Source organism: Channa argus, chromosome 13, assembly GCF_033026475.1.
Source record: "Channa argus isolate prfri chromosome 13, Channa argus male v1.0, whole genome shotgun sequence".
NCBI classification, from domain to species: domain Eukaryota; kingdom Metazoa; phylum Chordata; class Actinopteri; order Anabantiformes; family Channidae; genus Channa; species Channa argus.
This window is the reverse complement of record NC_090209.1, coordinates 20,284,491-20,302,200: the sequence shown is the minus strand read 5'-3', so window position 1 is coordinate 20,302,200 and position 17,710 is coordinate 20,284,491.

Sequence of the window (17,710 nt, the reverse complement as noted above, 5' to 3'; positions counted from 1 at the left end):
AAAAGAGGGAGAATTAAATAGCATAATATATCAGCATAGCACAGAGGGGGGGCAGAGATAAATAGAAAGAAAGAGGAAAGGCTGATTATTCATGCATTAGCCCTTTTTAACCTCTGGTTAAGATGAACCAGTTACACTGCAGGAACATGTATGTAACACCACGCTGATGTCCAATATGTCTAAATTACATTTTGTTTTTACATTCACAAAGAAATTCAAACACATTATATGGAAAACATGAACACACTCCTACAACCGGATCCATAAATCAGAGAACCTTGACATCAGACTGTGATGTCATTACAATTTAAAATCAAGAGCTGCTCTCCTGATGATAAATGTGAGCCAGATTTTATTCAAACCACAGAATATTTTAGCGTGTCACCAACTGCTGAATCAAAAAAATATCCTGTTCTCTCTGGAAGACACCCCTGGGTGCTCTGTCATCTTTCCCGATGTATTATTAATGCTTCTAATTTTACATTTGAATGCAGTTCATTCAACTTTCAAGCATTATTCCTCTTTATTGCAGCTTGCAAGTTTTTTTTTTCCACAGTGTTTGTACATGTAGTTCATTCAACTTGGTAATGATATAATTGCATTAATCAAGTTAATTGCCGAGATCTGGGTTAGCTTTAGCTACAAGCGTTCTATGGGGAAAGAAACAGAAACAGCTGAACAAAAAGAAAGATTTTAAAAAGTGTTGTCAGACTACAGTATCTTGACCTCTTTAAATGGGGAAAGGCTTCTCAGCCCAGGAACACCGTTTACCTGACTATATGAGGAGCTCAAAGTAGAAACTGTAATCTTTATTTTTTTCGTCCTAATTATGTAATACAAACGTTTTGGTTGGTTTTAAACTCTTTATGATTGTGTGACAGCTCATGTCTGTTGCCTCGTCTTACCGTTGCAGCATTAGCTCATATCAGGAACTATGGTGAGTTTGTTGGTGAGATTTACAGGTAAGAATGAGAAAAAGGAAACCTTATATTAGTCTGACTACTTTAACTATTTATAGCCATGTAAGCAAAATAAGTGAATTAATCTAAATGGCCTGGCCTGAATATTTACAAAGATTAAAATATTTAGCAGGTTTTCCCTCTAACTTGTTTTTAGATTATTATTATATGGTCTCTAGGCACATTTTCCTCTACGAAAACTTCCTGTTTTTCATGCAAAATTAAGCCCCACTTTTTAGCTCAAACTAACCACTGGTTTACTCTCTAAAGTACAGTAAACCCCTGTATTTTCCTTTAACCACATTTTCTCAGGGTTTTGTACTTTAAATTTTGATGTATTGAGGGACTGTGGAGTGGAGGTGGGTGGTTAGGACCAGAACAAATGCTGGAAGTGAGTCAGGCAAGCTGGATGTCAGCCTGCATTCAGGAACAGAGGACTCCAACACCCATCACACCAGGTACTGAAAGACTGGCACTGCAGGAAGCTGAGGGGGAGCAGGAAGTTTTGTCCTGGGTTTGAGGTCAAAAATAATTAAATGTACTGCTGCAGCCATGTGATGGAGTGTGGGGATTGATGTTTATTGAAAAACCTGTCGTGGTGTAAATGATTTGAAACATTATGTAAACCTACGGCTGCAGCACAGGTGCCCACATGCTGTTTTTTCTTTAATATCACTGGATTTTACAACACAGTATAAATAAAAAGTGCATTACTGCCATGTTCATAAGAGAAACTTAGATCAATTAGTCTACCTTCTGTTTGGTTTCTGTTTTGTAGGATGTTGCCAATTTTGGGGATTTAGCTTGAAAAATTGTGTTTTGTAAATGCTGTTCCCATACAAAAACAATAATATTAAGTAATGCTTCTGCAGCATTTGATTCCTGCCAGAGTGGAAATAGGGCTTCAGGTAGTATTGATTAATTCCACGCTGAACATGGAATCAAACAAACGGTATCTTGCCAAAAGCAGACTGCACTGACTGGCAGAGGCCGGATCTTTAAAGTCTGTCTAGGAGCCACATATCACATCCAGACTTATACTGTACATCTCTTTGAAACTTTTTTGCATAAAATGTCTATTTCTTTTGCGGTCACATAGAAATCTTTCAAAGTCATAATGAAAAAAAAAAGATGTATAAGTATAAGCAGCCTGTAAAATTGTATACCTATGCAATATCTCATCGAAGCTAACTTTATTGTTCATTGTCATGGCAAAAATAAATGAGAAAAGCTGGCAAAGAAAGGTCCTTTTTCATGTCACTCTTTATCCCGTCCCCTCTCTTCCTTCTTTTTCCTCTCTCACTATTCCTGTCTCCCTCTTTCTTTTCCAAACTTTGCAAATGCAAGGCTGCAGCTCTTTCATTTTCTCCCCATCATTCTTCACCTCTCCCTTTCCCATCCTCTCTTGCCACCTCTCCTCTCCTCTTCTCATCTCTCCATCTCTGTCATCATCTCGCTCCCTCCTGCCCTCGTCTATCCTCCCTCTATTAGCCTTCCTCTCCCTCCTCTCTTTCCTTTTTCTTTCTCGGCGTGAAATGTGTAGCTCATTAGTTTGCTCGCCACACCGTCTCGCGTCAGTCTGTCCTTCACATCTCGCTGCACTGCTAAGAAGTCATTTACGCTGCCGTGTAGCTCCCCATCTCCCCCTGCCACCCCCCATCTCCCTATTTCCCTCCTTGCAAACCCCAGCCCCACCAGCATCCATATGGTTTCATCATCATTTTGCACTAGCACAAGAAAAAGACATCCCAGCCCCTCCAATCTCCCCCCACCTCCACCTAACCCCCCAACTCTGAACACTCTGTAAAACAGAAAAATCCGAGGGTGAGGCTCAAGACTTGAAGGAGAAGGGAGGAGCGAGGGGATCAGGATTATCCCAGGCGTAATGATACAGCACCTTGATAGAACAGAAGGGGAAAGAAGGAGAAAGGAAAGAGAGTAGAGAAAGATGGCAGAGCTGAAGGAATAGTGGAGGAATAAAGCTTTAGGCTGCTCCTGAAAATCATGTAAATGCAGAGATAATAAAGCAACTGTTTGGCATTCATGAGAGTGGGTGGCGCATCAGTGGGGAGAATCTCAGTGAGAATGTTGACTAATGCCAGCTCGCTCTCTCTCTCTCTTTCCTGCTTCAAAGCCGGCAGGGTGTCGGTATTTTTTTAAAGCAGGCGATGGGCAGGAGAGGTGATGCGAAGGTTGCCTGGAAAACGGTTGATGGCATAAAAGTCAAATCATCCCTGTGATGAGTTAAAATAAGATGAGATGAACCTTTATTCGTAAAGTGGCCAAATGTATGTACTTTAAAAGTGTACTGCCAAACAATCTGTGATACCAAGCGATGGAAGACAACTGTGCTTAATTCTTTTGAATACAGCTTTAAAGTACTTGTATATATTTCGGTCAAATTTCCCACCTTATAGTTCAACTGCTCTATTGCTTAGTTAGTTATCATGTAGACTAGAGGAGAAGAAGAAAACAGTCAAGCTTCACATGTCATGAAGACTTGAATAAGATAGAAGTCGTCTCATCTTTTGGCAAGAAAATGAAGTAAAGGTTCTTTTACATTTGCTTCAATTGATTTTGTTTTATCACTTTTGCAGCAGGATAAGCTGAGAACCCAACATCTGACATACTATTAACTTCTGAAGTTGTAAATGTGTGAGCACAGACACACAGAGACTCAGACACAAAGCAACCAACCACCTGATAGGAAGCCTATTATACTGTACACTCTCCTTTTAATTATTCTGTTTTATATCAACTCCTGAAATAATTTTCTGGCTCCTTAGCTGCTAAATGCTCCGTAATGTTAATTGCTAACTGTGTTTTTTTTAATTGCAAGTAGTGTACAATGGGTTTTGCTAGAAAAGAAGTTGATAAGGGCAAAGGTGATGAGAGACAAACCAGGCAACACACGCACAAAAAATGGTTTTGTGGGTTTTGAAAGGACAGCATTTTAACCACTTTAAACCTTGAACAAAGGCACTGTACTGTGGACGACAGCTGCCCCCCCCCAAAAAAAACAATATAACAGATGGATACCATTTGTTAGAACAGTCAGCTATTTAGCTCTTGGTAACTGTCATTCATACATCCTTTGGTGTAACCGTCAGCATAGTGAAACAAGAAGACCTGTCTAGTAACCAGAGATAAAAGCATAAAATATCAACCACCCAACCCCAGAGTCTAGGCTCGTCACTGGTTGCAGGCCAGAAAGCAGAAAGTGAGCGTGTTTGTAGGCTGAAATAACTTTTAGACAACAGGACTTTTACTTTGAGTATTTCACCTTAATAAGTTTAACCTTGTATAACAGAAACGACTTCTTAAATGTTTGCAAGTCTCATAAATCCTCTGTGTTATGAAAGTATTCTTCTCTCTCATTATTGTTGAAACCATTCTGAGTGGTTTTAATGAAGAGCCAAACATGTTCTGTATTCTGAATAGTTCTTTCTATTGTATGTGTTGCCCACTTCTCTTGTAAATTACTCTGATATCGTTGGCTCCATTTGTCCCTTAAAACAAATGTTGCTATTAGCTAATAGACCAGGGGGGAGAGGGACTGAAGGCAGATTTCCTGCCAAATCTTACCTTCTTAGTCATGCTGGTGTTTGTTTACAATATAAATACTTGCCTCACTGTAATATCTATTGGTCTATACATAACATCGTCTGATAATGCAATTTCTCTTTAATCTTGAGATAAAACAAAAGCTAGAAGCTTTGTGTTTAATGCATTTTGGAGTGCAAGCACTGAGTTTAAACACCATGACTCACCACTCTACCAGTGCACGTGTGTGTGTGTGTGTGTGTGTGTGTGTGAGATGCATGAATAAATAAAATCGGGACATGGTTTCAACTTACAGAACAGTCAAAGTTCTTTTAAACATATGTATCAATAGCCCTGGGAGAACAGGAATACACAGACTTTCAGTGGAAGGCAGGATATTTGGTATCAACAGATATTTTCCTACATTATTAGAACATAAGCAGCAGGCTTTTCTGTTGACTTAAACAGACTAGCAGCAACTGAACCACCCAACCGTTCTGTGTTAAAAGTGTCCTGTATTACTTCCTCATATTGACAGGAGTGAGTGGTGGTGATTGTGGGACCTTTCTTGAGCTTTAGACACAATATGTTGTGAGAATCATTTCTAAAATTGTATTGAAGAGTCTGACACCAGCTGATACCATATGTTTATCAGGTCAAGTCAATTTACAAACACTATATTTGTAAATTGCCGTTTACATCATCCCACACCACCACTATTGCTTTCCCACCTTGACAAATTACTGAGACCTGACATATGAAACACATAGTCACATTTAAAGCACAGTATTGGTTACTTCAATATAGCGACAGCATCTAACAGTGCAGTCATTCAAGCATAGGCGTTGTGCAAATAGCAAAATATTATCAACTTTACTTTAGTACCACAGTTCAAAATATTTTATTAAGTCAAAGAACTCTATGTTCTCCGCAAGGTACAATTCTATGCTCAACATTTTATTTATTTCAGTTTTACTACACAATAAATACACCTCAAGGCACTTTACATAGTAAGGCCAAAACCATACAGAAATATAGTGGAAACGTGAAATATAATGTTGGGTCAGATTAAATAAAGTTGATTTTACCAACAATATAGACAGCATTGTATTTTAACTGATATGATTCATGTGCAGATGCAGATTGCAGGTTCATGTGTGCTTACTGAAGGAAATCAGTGCTTCTAGCAGAATCCTCTTGGCTGCTCAGATTAAGTATTCACTCACAGGGTAGAGAGAGCCTTCTCTGCTGAAACTGACTATGTAACCATTTCCAACTCTAAGGTCAATCCCTTAATGCAAGTAACATCTTTGACTGAAAACACAGTACTTGAGCATGTAGTTAATTGCGTTCCGCCCCTGTCTGTTTGTACTCTACAAAACCAGGGTGAAGCACAGACAACAGATTATGGACAAAAGATTGAAAATTGTAGACCAACTAAACTCTAGGCTGCAATGACACAGTCGCACTGAAAAGTAAATACCGGTCTGCCTGTTTTGCAGTCTCTGAACTACCGGAAGGCCTCTAATTTGAAGACCACCCTGTATGTATTAATATAAAGAAATGAACCTCCCAACTCTACTTGCATGCTTTATACTTTATTTACTGTCTCCGACTCACTGTCTGTTTCATGGTGTTACTCTAAATGATGAGACGCCCCTATTAAAGGGAATACTCAGCATATTGCAAAATGTCAAGGGCAAGTTGGAATAATGTGAAAATGAACTAGCTTCATGCACATTTGGTGAAGCTGACATTTCAGCGGCACAAGGTGACCAGTCTACTCTCAACATGCTGCTTTCACTCCTTCACCATCACCAGGGTCCATTTATGAATATTTTTCTTCCGCTTTTTTACAGAATTTGGTCACGGTTTATATGTTCATTGCTCCATTAACCAAGAAACAAAGAACGTGTGTCAGTCCTTAACAATATGTGACCCATAATACATGCATGTTCCCTGTACATTTTTCCTTTGGCACCTAAGAGTCTCAGGCTTTAGAAAATGAAACTCTGTATGGCTCAATCCATTGCTGTCTTTCACAGAGCACTTTCTCTCTGGCTCTTGAAGAGCATAACTTAATGACACAAGTGTTTGCACAATAAAACAATAAGGCACATGATCTATAAATTGTATTGCTGTTATTTAGGACAGTGTGTGTTTGAACTAGGTTTCCTTGATTGTGAAAGATGACTGTTATTCTGCTGTACCTGCTCAACAAAGAGGGATGTTTATGACTGTTTGTGAGTAGATGTGTGCACTCAATCATGCGTGCATTCTTGCCTCTGTATGTGAGAGTGAGAGTCAATCAGAGCGACAGTCTGCATTAGGAAAGAGGAATTATAGAGATAAAAAGTGCAGAAAGCAAAAAATAAGAAAAAAAAAGGAAAATCTGTCTAATGTCGAGTGTGTGTAAGCAGATTGCTGTATTTTATGTAAATCTTAACCTTTTTACCAGTGCTGGCTATCAGGCTTGTTGACAGCGTGGTGCATATCTGTCCTGTTGTCAAGACGAGCAGAGAGGGAGAGCGAGAGAAAAAAGACCTGTCACCGCTGACTAATTACACTGCAAGAAAACAGTTGAGTCTTCTGTTTACATTTGGACAGCCAAGGGAGGCAGAGATGAGTATCATTAATCAGATTTTCTATTGCATACTACCAACACACACATGCACTCAGTAGATTACAAATAGCCATCAGTCATGTTTGTGATTTGACATGAAGGACGGCCTTTCTAATTACCAAAGAGTTTTTTGTGATAAATCCCAGTAAAAAGCGGGACCAGATGTGGTTAACCACAACTCTCTGGGGTTTCTGGAAGCCGGCACAGGGCTTAAAAGCTACAGTGAAAGTCAATGGGGACACACTTCATTTCTTCCAAAATCGGCCCCAAACTGTTCCTCTAGATTGGATAAGATAGAGTTGGATGAAATGTCCTGAAAAAATAAATACATTTCCCACTGACTCGCATGGGTATAACCAGGGACATAATAAGCTATTGACAGCATCTCCAAAACACCGGAGAGACTGTCTTTTGGACTAAAAGAATTTATGTGTTTAGATCAGTCACAAAGACTTGAGAGAATCCTTGTGCGTGACAGTGCAGCATTTCAAAAGACTGTGGTTCTCTATATGTGCACAAAAAAAGGCTAATTACAGGCACATTTATAATATTAATATAATGATAAATAATTGAGCACATTCCTCCAAAATGGAAAGAATTGTTCATTTGAATGAGGAGAATTTAGCTCTTTTTTTTTTTCATTTAACTCAATGCTGAGCTAAATAAACCTTAAGTACTTAGAGCTGGAAATACAGTATGTCTGCAATGCTTGTTCTTTGTTTCCTCCTATAAGTAAGAAATTGCAGGTTGAGTGCACCAGGAGTGGGTCGGGAAAGTATTATCAGCCAGTATTAACACTGATTTTGGTTTGAAATAGACATCAGCAATAGAAGGAAAGGAAGAAAAAAATAAATAAAATAAAAAAATAAAGGTGATCAGAGGTGAGTAAAGAAAGTACAGTGAGGAGAGGAGTCCCCTGCCTTGTCATTTTATCTGTGGACCACTGGTCATGGGTGGCTTCAGGTCATCTGGCACTAACACACTGGGCCTCAGTGAGGGACACAAATACACACTTAGACCAGGGCCACTGGACAGGAGAGGACAGGAAGAAGCGGAGGAGGGAGCCATGAGAGAGAAAGAGCGAGTGTAGCAGGGTCCATGTGCTGCAGGGATGGAAGGCAAAGGTTTGGAGCAGGGCGATCCACGAGCACAGAGGAGAAGAGAGGTTGGATGGAGAAGATAAGGAGCATTAAGGCAAGATAAAAGTCCCATGTGATCACAAATGTGTTGCAGATACTTGAATATAGTAAAGCTAAATGGGATTGGAAAGAAGAAAAAGGTTCAAATTGGGGTGTAAACACATGGCAAATTACAATTCATACAGCACGAATACTCATGCTGTATGCTGTATACATCAAAGAATACAGCACGTTCGTTGTGAACATAATTAAATGATGTGATTACAGATCATTTGAGTTCAACACTGTAGTAGTGGACACTTGTATTATCATGGCAATTACTGCTTTGTACATATCTGTACATTATTCTTTGAATAAACAATTTTATGACATTCAACAAAAGGTGAATCCTTTTTCCCATTGTCACGGTAAATAAAAAACAAAATAATACATATCACAACACATCAAAAATAGAGTCAGGCCATTTTGATTAATGATCAATAAGTGTTGATATAAATGATGATATAAATGTTCTCATCACTCCAAAATGTCCTGTCCTCAAAGCCCTATCAATAGATTGATTTAGCAACTTGGGGCAAAAGAACAGTGGTTGTCGAACATTCATGGGGATGGGGGTTTGGGCGCTAGCTCGTACTGTCTATATGTCAAAGTGTCCTTGAGCAGGACATTGAACCTCAAGCTGCTCCCGGTGGTCATGCCAGCAGCTTGCATGAAGTCAGCTCCTGTCATCGGTGTATAAATGGATGAATATGAAGCAAATGTGCTTTGTGCTTTGTGTACTGGTAAGGAATAACAGTGCTGTGCAGATCGTTTACCCTTTAAGACTGGTAATGTTTTTTCAACCAGTTATGTATTTACAAGTCCAGCAGACAGAGACAATCATTAGCATTCATTTGGAGTCATGCCTTTGATCATCTGATGAAATTAAGTGCAACCTCCAGTTTCCTTTGGGCACTGGGAAATATCTATAAATGCACGGTAAGTTGATTCGTTAACGGCGACTGCTGTGAGTTACAGCATGTTTTAGAGCGTTTTTGCTGCAAATGGCCATTAATGACTCTTCAGCATGAAGATTTTGAGACTGAACAATGATTGAAAATAGACAACGAGGGTCTGAGGAGTTGAGTGATCATTTTCTGTTGGCTCCTTGTTTAATATAAACCAGAATACATGTGGTGATTTTATTATTGACAAAAGTATATTGATTATTATTGATATAAAACTGTTTATGGACATGACATTATTATTGTGACGTTTTGGATAAGTTCTTTGTAGTAGCTTTGATTTTCAGGAATAGAAATTACATATGTAAAATGTTTCATTTAAGTTGTACCTTAGACTGCCATTTATTTTTGTGAAGATCAGCACAGACTGCAGCATTAGTGTATGACAGGTCATTTTAAGGGCAGGACATTGTGTTAATATCGGCTGCCAAGTCATCAATATTTGAAACAATTAAGGGCAGCTGGGAGGAGGCAATCAGCCAAACCACAATGGAGCGTGAGTAAAGCTTGATGTACAGGTGAGCTGTCATTCTACATAAAAGCACTGTAACTTACATTTTGTTATGTGATAGTAGTAGAAGATTTTGACTTTTACTAGCCCATGTCACAACTGTGTGTCCTGCTGTGTGTGTCAGTTGACAGGTCTTCTGGGCCAGCGAGCTAGAGACAAGGCACGTCACTGTCACCTCATGGCTGGTCTGACAGGCAGCCGTGGCAGCCATGACAGGCGTAAGTAACACGTTTTAGCCTGGATGCTAATACACACTGACATATGCTCTCTAAAACACACGCTGCCCACTCACCACTCACTGTTTCCACGCTAATTATAGGCACCTCACAATGTTTTCGATGAAATGCCAGTTGTTGGAATGATGCCTCTTGCATGTTTGTCAGTCATGTTCAGCCAGCTTTGTTCTCAAAAATATTCGGGTCTTTTGTTTTTTCCTTTTTTGGGGGGTAGGTGGGGGGGATATTATGCCTCTAATGTATTTGTCACACCACTTACTGAGATGACAAATGAAGTATTTGGAGTAGAAAGATGTTACAAGTCATTGGTTTCCTTTAATCAACTTTCAATTTAGGAAAGAAAAAGCCTACACACTTTATTGCTGGTAAACTCAATCAACAAGCATAATGAGAGCTAATGAGCTCTATCGCCATGCAAATGCAGACTACGGGAATGGAAAAGTCAAGAAAATTTCCACCCAAAGAATGTCATCTACATTTAAGTGTATCATCAATATATAATGTTGAAAATGTGCTACTTACTGTTGTAATTTTCTTTGTATCATACCTACTTTACTTTGCCTTGTCTGCTTATCCATCTGCTTCTCTCACATTTCCCAGAATAAATGTCAGTAGTGTAAACAGGGAAAATTAACTGTTATTGATGAACAGATCACATACAACCTTTATAAATATGTACATTATAATAACCCATCCGTCAATCACTGACTGAGTACCCATTCAGCCACAGCAGTACATATAAATTAACTATATATTGAAATGGAACAATTAAGTACCCTGTATATTGAAAGTACCTGGTAGGGTGGCCTTCTCCCAGAGGACTTGACAGGGCCAACAAGCACCAACACAGTTGTGTTTTCTGAGGCTCTAGATATTCATTTACAGGTGCCCAAAGCTCATTTCCATTCAAAAACTGTTGCCTGTACCTCAAGCACACAGGGAATCCTATTGTGCACTAGTTATTTTTAGTTTTACTTCAGATTTTTTGCTGTTGTCAGCTGTCTCAGCTGTTTGTACAAACTCCTGGATGTAGACATTTGTTTGTGACTAAACCTGACTAAATTAGTTTACTGCTGTGACAATCTCACAACTAACGGACAACAATATGTTACATGCCAAGACAAGACCCATCAAACAAGCAAGAGGACAGTTTAAAGCTCTCGTCCGTCTGCAGAGATTTTTTACTGTCATGACTGCAAACTAATCAATCCACCTGCTGTACATTAACTTTATAGATATTGATTATGTAAAACATGGAGTTCTCAGCCCTGTCTCAAACCAATTATCTTTATATTGGGGATGTAAGAAATTTAACTGCATCTACTGTAGATTGCATTCTGTATTGTATTACATATGTTTTAGAGGAAATGACCCAAACCACATCTGTGGTCAGACAACAAAAGCACAGATGCGCTCTGGTTAAGGTTAGGGAAAGATTTTGAACTTTCAAACATTTTTGGTGTCATTTTCTGTATTACACCAGACAATGTTGCTCCCGTTGGTTCACACAGGTGTAAGATATGCATATTATAGCTTAAATGCCTGTTGTTTTAACAAAGCCAGACTCATTTCAAGTCCTATCTACACCCAGAGGAACATGTTGTACTGTTTTGTTTTTCATAACTTTACAACAGGAGACATTTTCTGCCTTTGTTTTACTCCTAAAACTGCAACCTACGATTCTCTTTCATTAAGCCTCCCAGGAAAGCTGTCGAACCAGCAGACTAAGTTATATCCAGTTTACAGTTTGTCCGGACTTCTTTCCAGACACTTTCCTGATGGAAGCTAAGTGGAGAAGACAGTCTAATACTGCATTTTAGCTTCACTCCATTGGCTAGCAAGGCAATTTAGGATTGACTGTAAAATTTTATTGATCAGCACTTGCTGCACTTTCTTCTTGGAGTAGCCTAATAACACCACAATGTTCCACTGTTGCTGCAATAAAATCACCATTTAGGCCACACCGAATGTAGAGACAGGCTTTTTGTAGACATGAACAACTGTCTTATTATAGCCTCTCACTAACATGGTTCTCTAACCTCTGACACAATTTGGGCCATTATTCTACCAAATGAATACACTAGCCAGGCTAATGCTCATTATTATATCCTTTTTCCACACTTTCACACTCATGAATGAAAAGTCAATGTCCTGAATACTTCATAAGGCCTGCGCTGGGTCATTATGGTGAGGGTCACTCCGGTAACAGCCTCCTGTAGCCCATTATTGCTACATGCTCACGAAATGCAGCAATTACACACCATGTATTCTACTGAAACTGGCCAGCTTTGTTGTAGTGGCAGCCAGCAGACAAACAGTGGCAAAGCTGAGGTCTGTCATGTGCTGGCCAACAAGTATCATTAATGAGAGGATGAGATGAAATATGGCACAGTGACATGCATGCCTATGAGGCTCGGTAAAGTGGCACTGTAGGGACATCCTGTACAGTATGATGAGCTGTCATCATCTGGGCAGCCCCCATACAAGATGACTGTTTAGACTGTTGTTCGTGTGTTTGCTAGTGCTGGCTTTGTTTGCATGGGTGTGTATTGAGTAATGCTAATATGTGGCAAGGCAAATGTAACATCTTGTAAAGTTATTTTAACTAATGTATTTCCATTTCCATCCTCATTAGAATATGATATGTGCTGACCTGATGCTGGGATAGACAGAAGGAGAACCAGGTGGCTGTCGGAATGGAATGACACAGTTGGGATGGTCCATCCAATATCAGAGTCCTGATCACCCGAGAAGACAATGTAAAAGTTGAACTTCAGTTACAGCTGACTGATGATCACAGCTCCAGTTGTTTTAATGCTACCTGCAGTTAAAGGTTACATCACCAAGATGAAAAAGTACTATAATAGCTTAATAGGTGATCCCCTTGTAATTATCTACTTTTATGAATAAAGTTGTCTTAAAATATACACAGATCCTAAACTAAGGCACAATGATTTAAAATACTGTTGTGGTTAACAATTAATACATCATTCAAACATTGACAGTCTAGACGAGTAAAAGTTTGTCAGAAGTAAGTTAGCGTCCAGTCAATGAAGATAGAAGTTGTGAATTAGATCTACTATGACTTTTAAAATCCGTCAAAGTCAGCATTTTCATTTTGGTATTGACAAGAAATATCTGTTGATGTGAAGAACAATTTATATTGTAGTGACCATAGAGGTGCAGTTGCTGAGATTGTTGGAGTTCTGTTCTCTTCTATACTGTCCTGTTCTGTTCTGTGGGTTGTTCTGTTGGGTGGCTGGGGTTTAGCCAGTGGGGGGAGTTTGTGTTGACATGACTGTGAGTGCTGCAGCAGCTCCTGGCCTCCAGTCACTGTTCCCATTGTTCGGGCGTGTTGTACTGAAATAAATCTGTCTTTTTGTGGATGTGTAGTGTATGTGGCATGAGAAGCTCAAAAGGAACCTCTCTCTCATGTGACTTTCTTTGGCACAATGTCCCTCAGTATTTTACATAAATTCATCTTAGAGCTGAAAACAAATGAGTAATACTACAGCATATTCACAGTATATGTTGCAACTACAGTCAGTGATTGGTTTAGTAGCATAGAAGTATATTCCAAGCCTCCTTGCTGAGCCCTTCCATGTGGAAAAGTTTTCCACTGTAAGAATGAATATAGCCTACATGCTTCACTTGTCCTGTTCTAGTGGGAATGGCACCAATATAAAAATGTTAATGCCATGCTCTACCAACTGAGGCCCATGGGACAAAATATGGAAATTTCTTAGGAGAAGTCTTTGGGCAGCCATTAATTTCATTATTGTCACCACAACTGCCACAATCCCATTTGCATGCCTTTGTATGGTGATTTAAAGCTTTATGGAATACTATCAGTCCACTTTGCTCAAATGTGTATAATTTTCATATGTCAGAATCAGCTGAATGTGAGAGCCAATACTAAATGAGGAGCGATTAGATGTGACTTCAACAGACATTAATGCCTGAAGTTTTGCATTCGCACAACTGCCCAGTCCTAATGGTGAAGGTCGTGTGTGTGTTTGTGTGCACATGGTGGTTTTGTTGCATTTGGATGCTGAGTGTATGGGTGTTCCAACCAGTCATCGCCCCCCCCAGAGGTCACTTTGAAATGGAATAGATTTTTCTAGATCTCAGCCAAGGCTGTAGGGAAGGTCACTTCATTAATCACAGCTAAATGCCACTGTCTGCCTGTCTCCCTTCTTAACCAAGTAACAACCACAGATAACATCATTGATTAATACTAATAATTAATTCTCCTTCGGTACAGAACGACAGAGAGTATCATTCCATGGGGGACCTTTAATTACTATGTAAAGACTCATTAGGTTTGCCCCCTGTACTCCAGTGGCACAGGGGGCAAATACATGTCTTCCTTTAGCAATGGCCTTTTGTGAAACAAGCTGCTATCCTCCTCTCTCTCCTCCTCTCACTTCCTATGTCTCTCGAGCAGCACCCGTCTACGTGCTAGCCTACTTTCTCTGCTGATTCAGTGTTGGAAAATGTCAAGTCAAATTTTGCTTGGGAGGATTTTGGCAGATGGGTTGAAGCACGAATGACGGGGGGCAGCACAGACATGCATGAGTGTGTGTCTGTGCAACTGAATGACTGTCTGAGTGTGTGTGTGTGTGTGTCTGCATTTATGTTTGCAGTATGTATGATGTGTGTTTATGTGTCTAAGTTTGTCACAGAAATGCCACCAGTCATGCCGGTGTATCTGCATCACAAGCGAGAATAGAGGACACGCCATGTTATTTTATTATCTACCAATCCCTGCTGTATGAGGGAAGCTGATGCAATGTACCACCTAGAGGCTTTTACTTTTAAAGTAATACTCTTTGACATATTCACGCAAATAAATGTGTCATCCACTGCTATTTCATTCAGTGTCTTTGTTTCAGTTGCCAACTCTTAAAGCAGACTAATGATTAAACCTATGAATGTTCTATGATTTGTTGGCTTTTACGGTTAGTGCCTGTCAGATATCTCCTTGGAATAATCCTCTTTCCCACAGGAAGTGAGGTATTTTACATTTCTAACTCATCATTAACAAAACAATTAGCATCAGCCTGGATAGCCACGGTTGCTGAAACCTTACAGAAACTGCAGCAGAAAGAAAATTCAGACAAAACATATGAACTTTTTGGACATTCAGACTTCATTCACAACAGTCAGGGGTTAAAAAGTTTAACAGAAATGAATATGGTTTTAGTTATCAAACTGTCAGCATATGAATGGCATTAAACAGAACACACAGTCAGACCTAAACAAAGCCGCAGTGGTCACTGATCTGATTAAATGGCCTGAATGCACCATTCAACTCCACCCGTGGCCCACTGCAAGACTTTAGCTCCATCTTGTGGGCTTTATTTATTTTCTATTGTTTTTTTCCCTGTAACCCACATTTACATGTCCACACTTCTCTTGTTTCTATAGCCACCTGAACTTGATTTGGACTGTGAAATGTGTGCAGTAGGATCAAGGTCTGTCTTATCTAGTGAAGGTACCATTTTAAAATTGGGCTTACACCTCAAAGCATTTTTGGTGAGCTCTGAGAGTATGAGGTGCTTGGCTTTAAAAATCCAATCAGCATTTCATTGTTGAATGGATAAACACAAAATCCACTTAGACTTTAATGACTGTAGCTGCTGTTTGCAGCCTTTATAATAAAAAGTGTGTGTGGGGCTTTAGTACATAAAGCACATCATAATTTTACACAATCTACAGTATTTTCCTTTATATGACCAACAAACTGCAAGCTATTATGAGCTGATGGAAAATCACATTCTAAGATAGAATACAGTGACATTGCTTTTACTAAACTCTAAATAGTAACTCTAATAAGCCTCCATATGATTTAAAATAGGTTTAACTAGAAAAAAACTTATTTTGTGTCTTAAGGAATATCTCCGAAAGTTTGTGTTTTAGTGCCATTTACCCAAAAAGACTGGCAGTGGCCCTCTCTTTTTGAAGTGACCCTGAAAATGTGACAAAATGCAAATAGATAGAGGAGAGCGAATGGATTTATAATCAATATTGGCAACATCAAACACACAACAGATGTCTGTCGAATTAAATTTGTCGTTTCTGGCTGCATTAGTCAGCAGGTGGTATGTAAAGTAATTGTATAGAACAATGTAAGGTATGTGCACTAACTCATAATCTGTATCTAGAATAAATCTAATGAATGCACATTTCACAAAGTCCACAGAAGGACAGAGGTAAAATGTGGCTGCTGGAATATACTTAAAACTTGGCCTTTGGTCAAGGTGGATGACAAGGTGAAGGCAACGTTTAGCTCATTTAGTTCATTTTACAGAGAACTATTAAAGAGACTATTAAATGAGACTATTAAATTAAGCATGTGCCAGGTGCTAAATTGTCCTTCGAAAATCACTGACTACAGCCATTAGTGGATTATTCTTTTTAATGCTACTTTACAAGAGAAAGCCCCTCGTAAAACACACGCATTAGGATTATATCATGGCACCAGGCTTTTGCTGCATGTTTTATGTATTGAATTTTTAAAAATCATTGTTGCTTTACTGTGTTGTGTTGTGCCGCAGTAAGGTTTAGGGTTAAGGAAGTCAAATAGGTCGCTTTGACTTGACCACATCTTGACTTCCCCGAGTTTGTTTAGAGATATTTGTGCCCTACAGCTGTCACAGTGTGGTGAATGTTGTGACAGGGGTTCCCACAGCCCTGCAGCCTTGATTTTAGCAGCTTAGAATGGCATTACTATACATTTTATACAGTTTTTATGTTGGGTTTTATGTCAAATTTAGATTTATGCTACAATTGTAGTTAATGTTTACATTGTTTTGGTTTGTATTGGTGAATGTTTTTTTGTTTTATATTTTTCGTGCCTATTTAAAGGTACACTCCATTTTAAATGAGGTTAGCTGTTTGTTGCTGTTGTTATTTGGTTATTACAGCTGGTTCTTTACTCAGACAGTTAAACTTTTACTTATTTTTTTTGGAAGAATGCTAATGACTCTAGTGATTTCCTTCTACCCCACCACCTGGTAAAAGCTTTCCATACACTGAAAAATTTATCAAGAGATTTGTGGTCCCCTAGAACAAACAGAATATGAAAGATGGCATCTGTGTGTTTGGCTGCTCGTCTCCTGCTCCCTCTCTCAAGAACAAATGACTTGCTCAATCACTTGGCTGATTCGTTAGTTGCCCCAACAAGCCAAGTCATTTTCGAGTGCGATATTTGCAAGAACCAGCTGCCAATTACAACAGCGCCTCACAAAAAAGAGGGTTTACGATTAAGAAACGTTGATTTGCATGAAACTGGAAGGTAATTCCTCACATTTTCTTAGTCCTCTGTCCCTATAATGGGTGCGTGGATTAAAGGTGTGATGCAGAATGCTCAGCTAGGTACATTAAAAAAAAGAAGAAGATTATATTAAAAGCTAAAGGCTTAAATGACTCATTAGAGCGGGTTAATATCTCTGTTGTTGAGTCTAACACACACATACAGTATCATGGTGAATGGTCACGTAGACTGTAGTGTCCACACCGGATGGCAGGAAGAGCAACATTTGAAAAGAAAACCACACGTCAATGTAAAACATCATTCCTGCTGTGAAAAATGGTTTGGATGGCAATATTTGGGGTTGCTTTGCTGCCTCTAGGGCCAGACATCTCGATATCAACGTGAGAATGATTTCCTAAAGCTACTTTACTTTACAC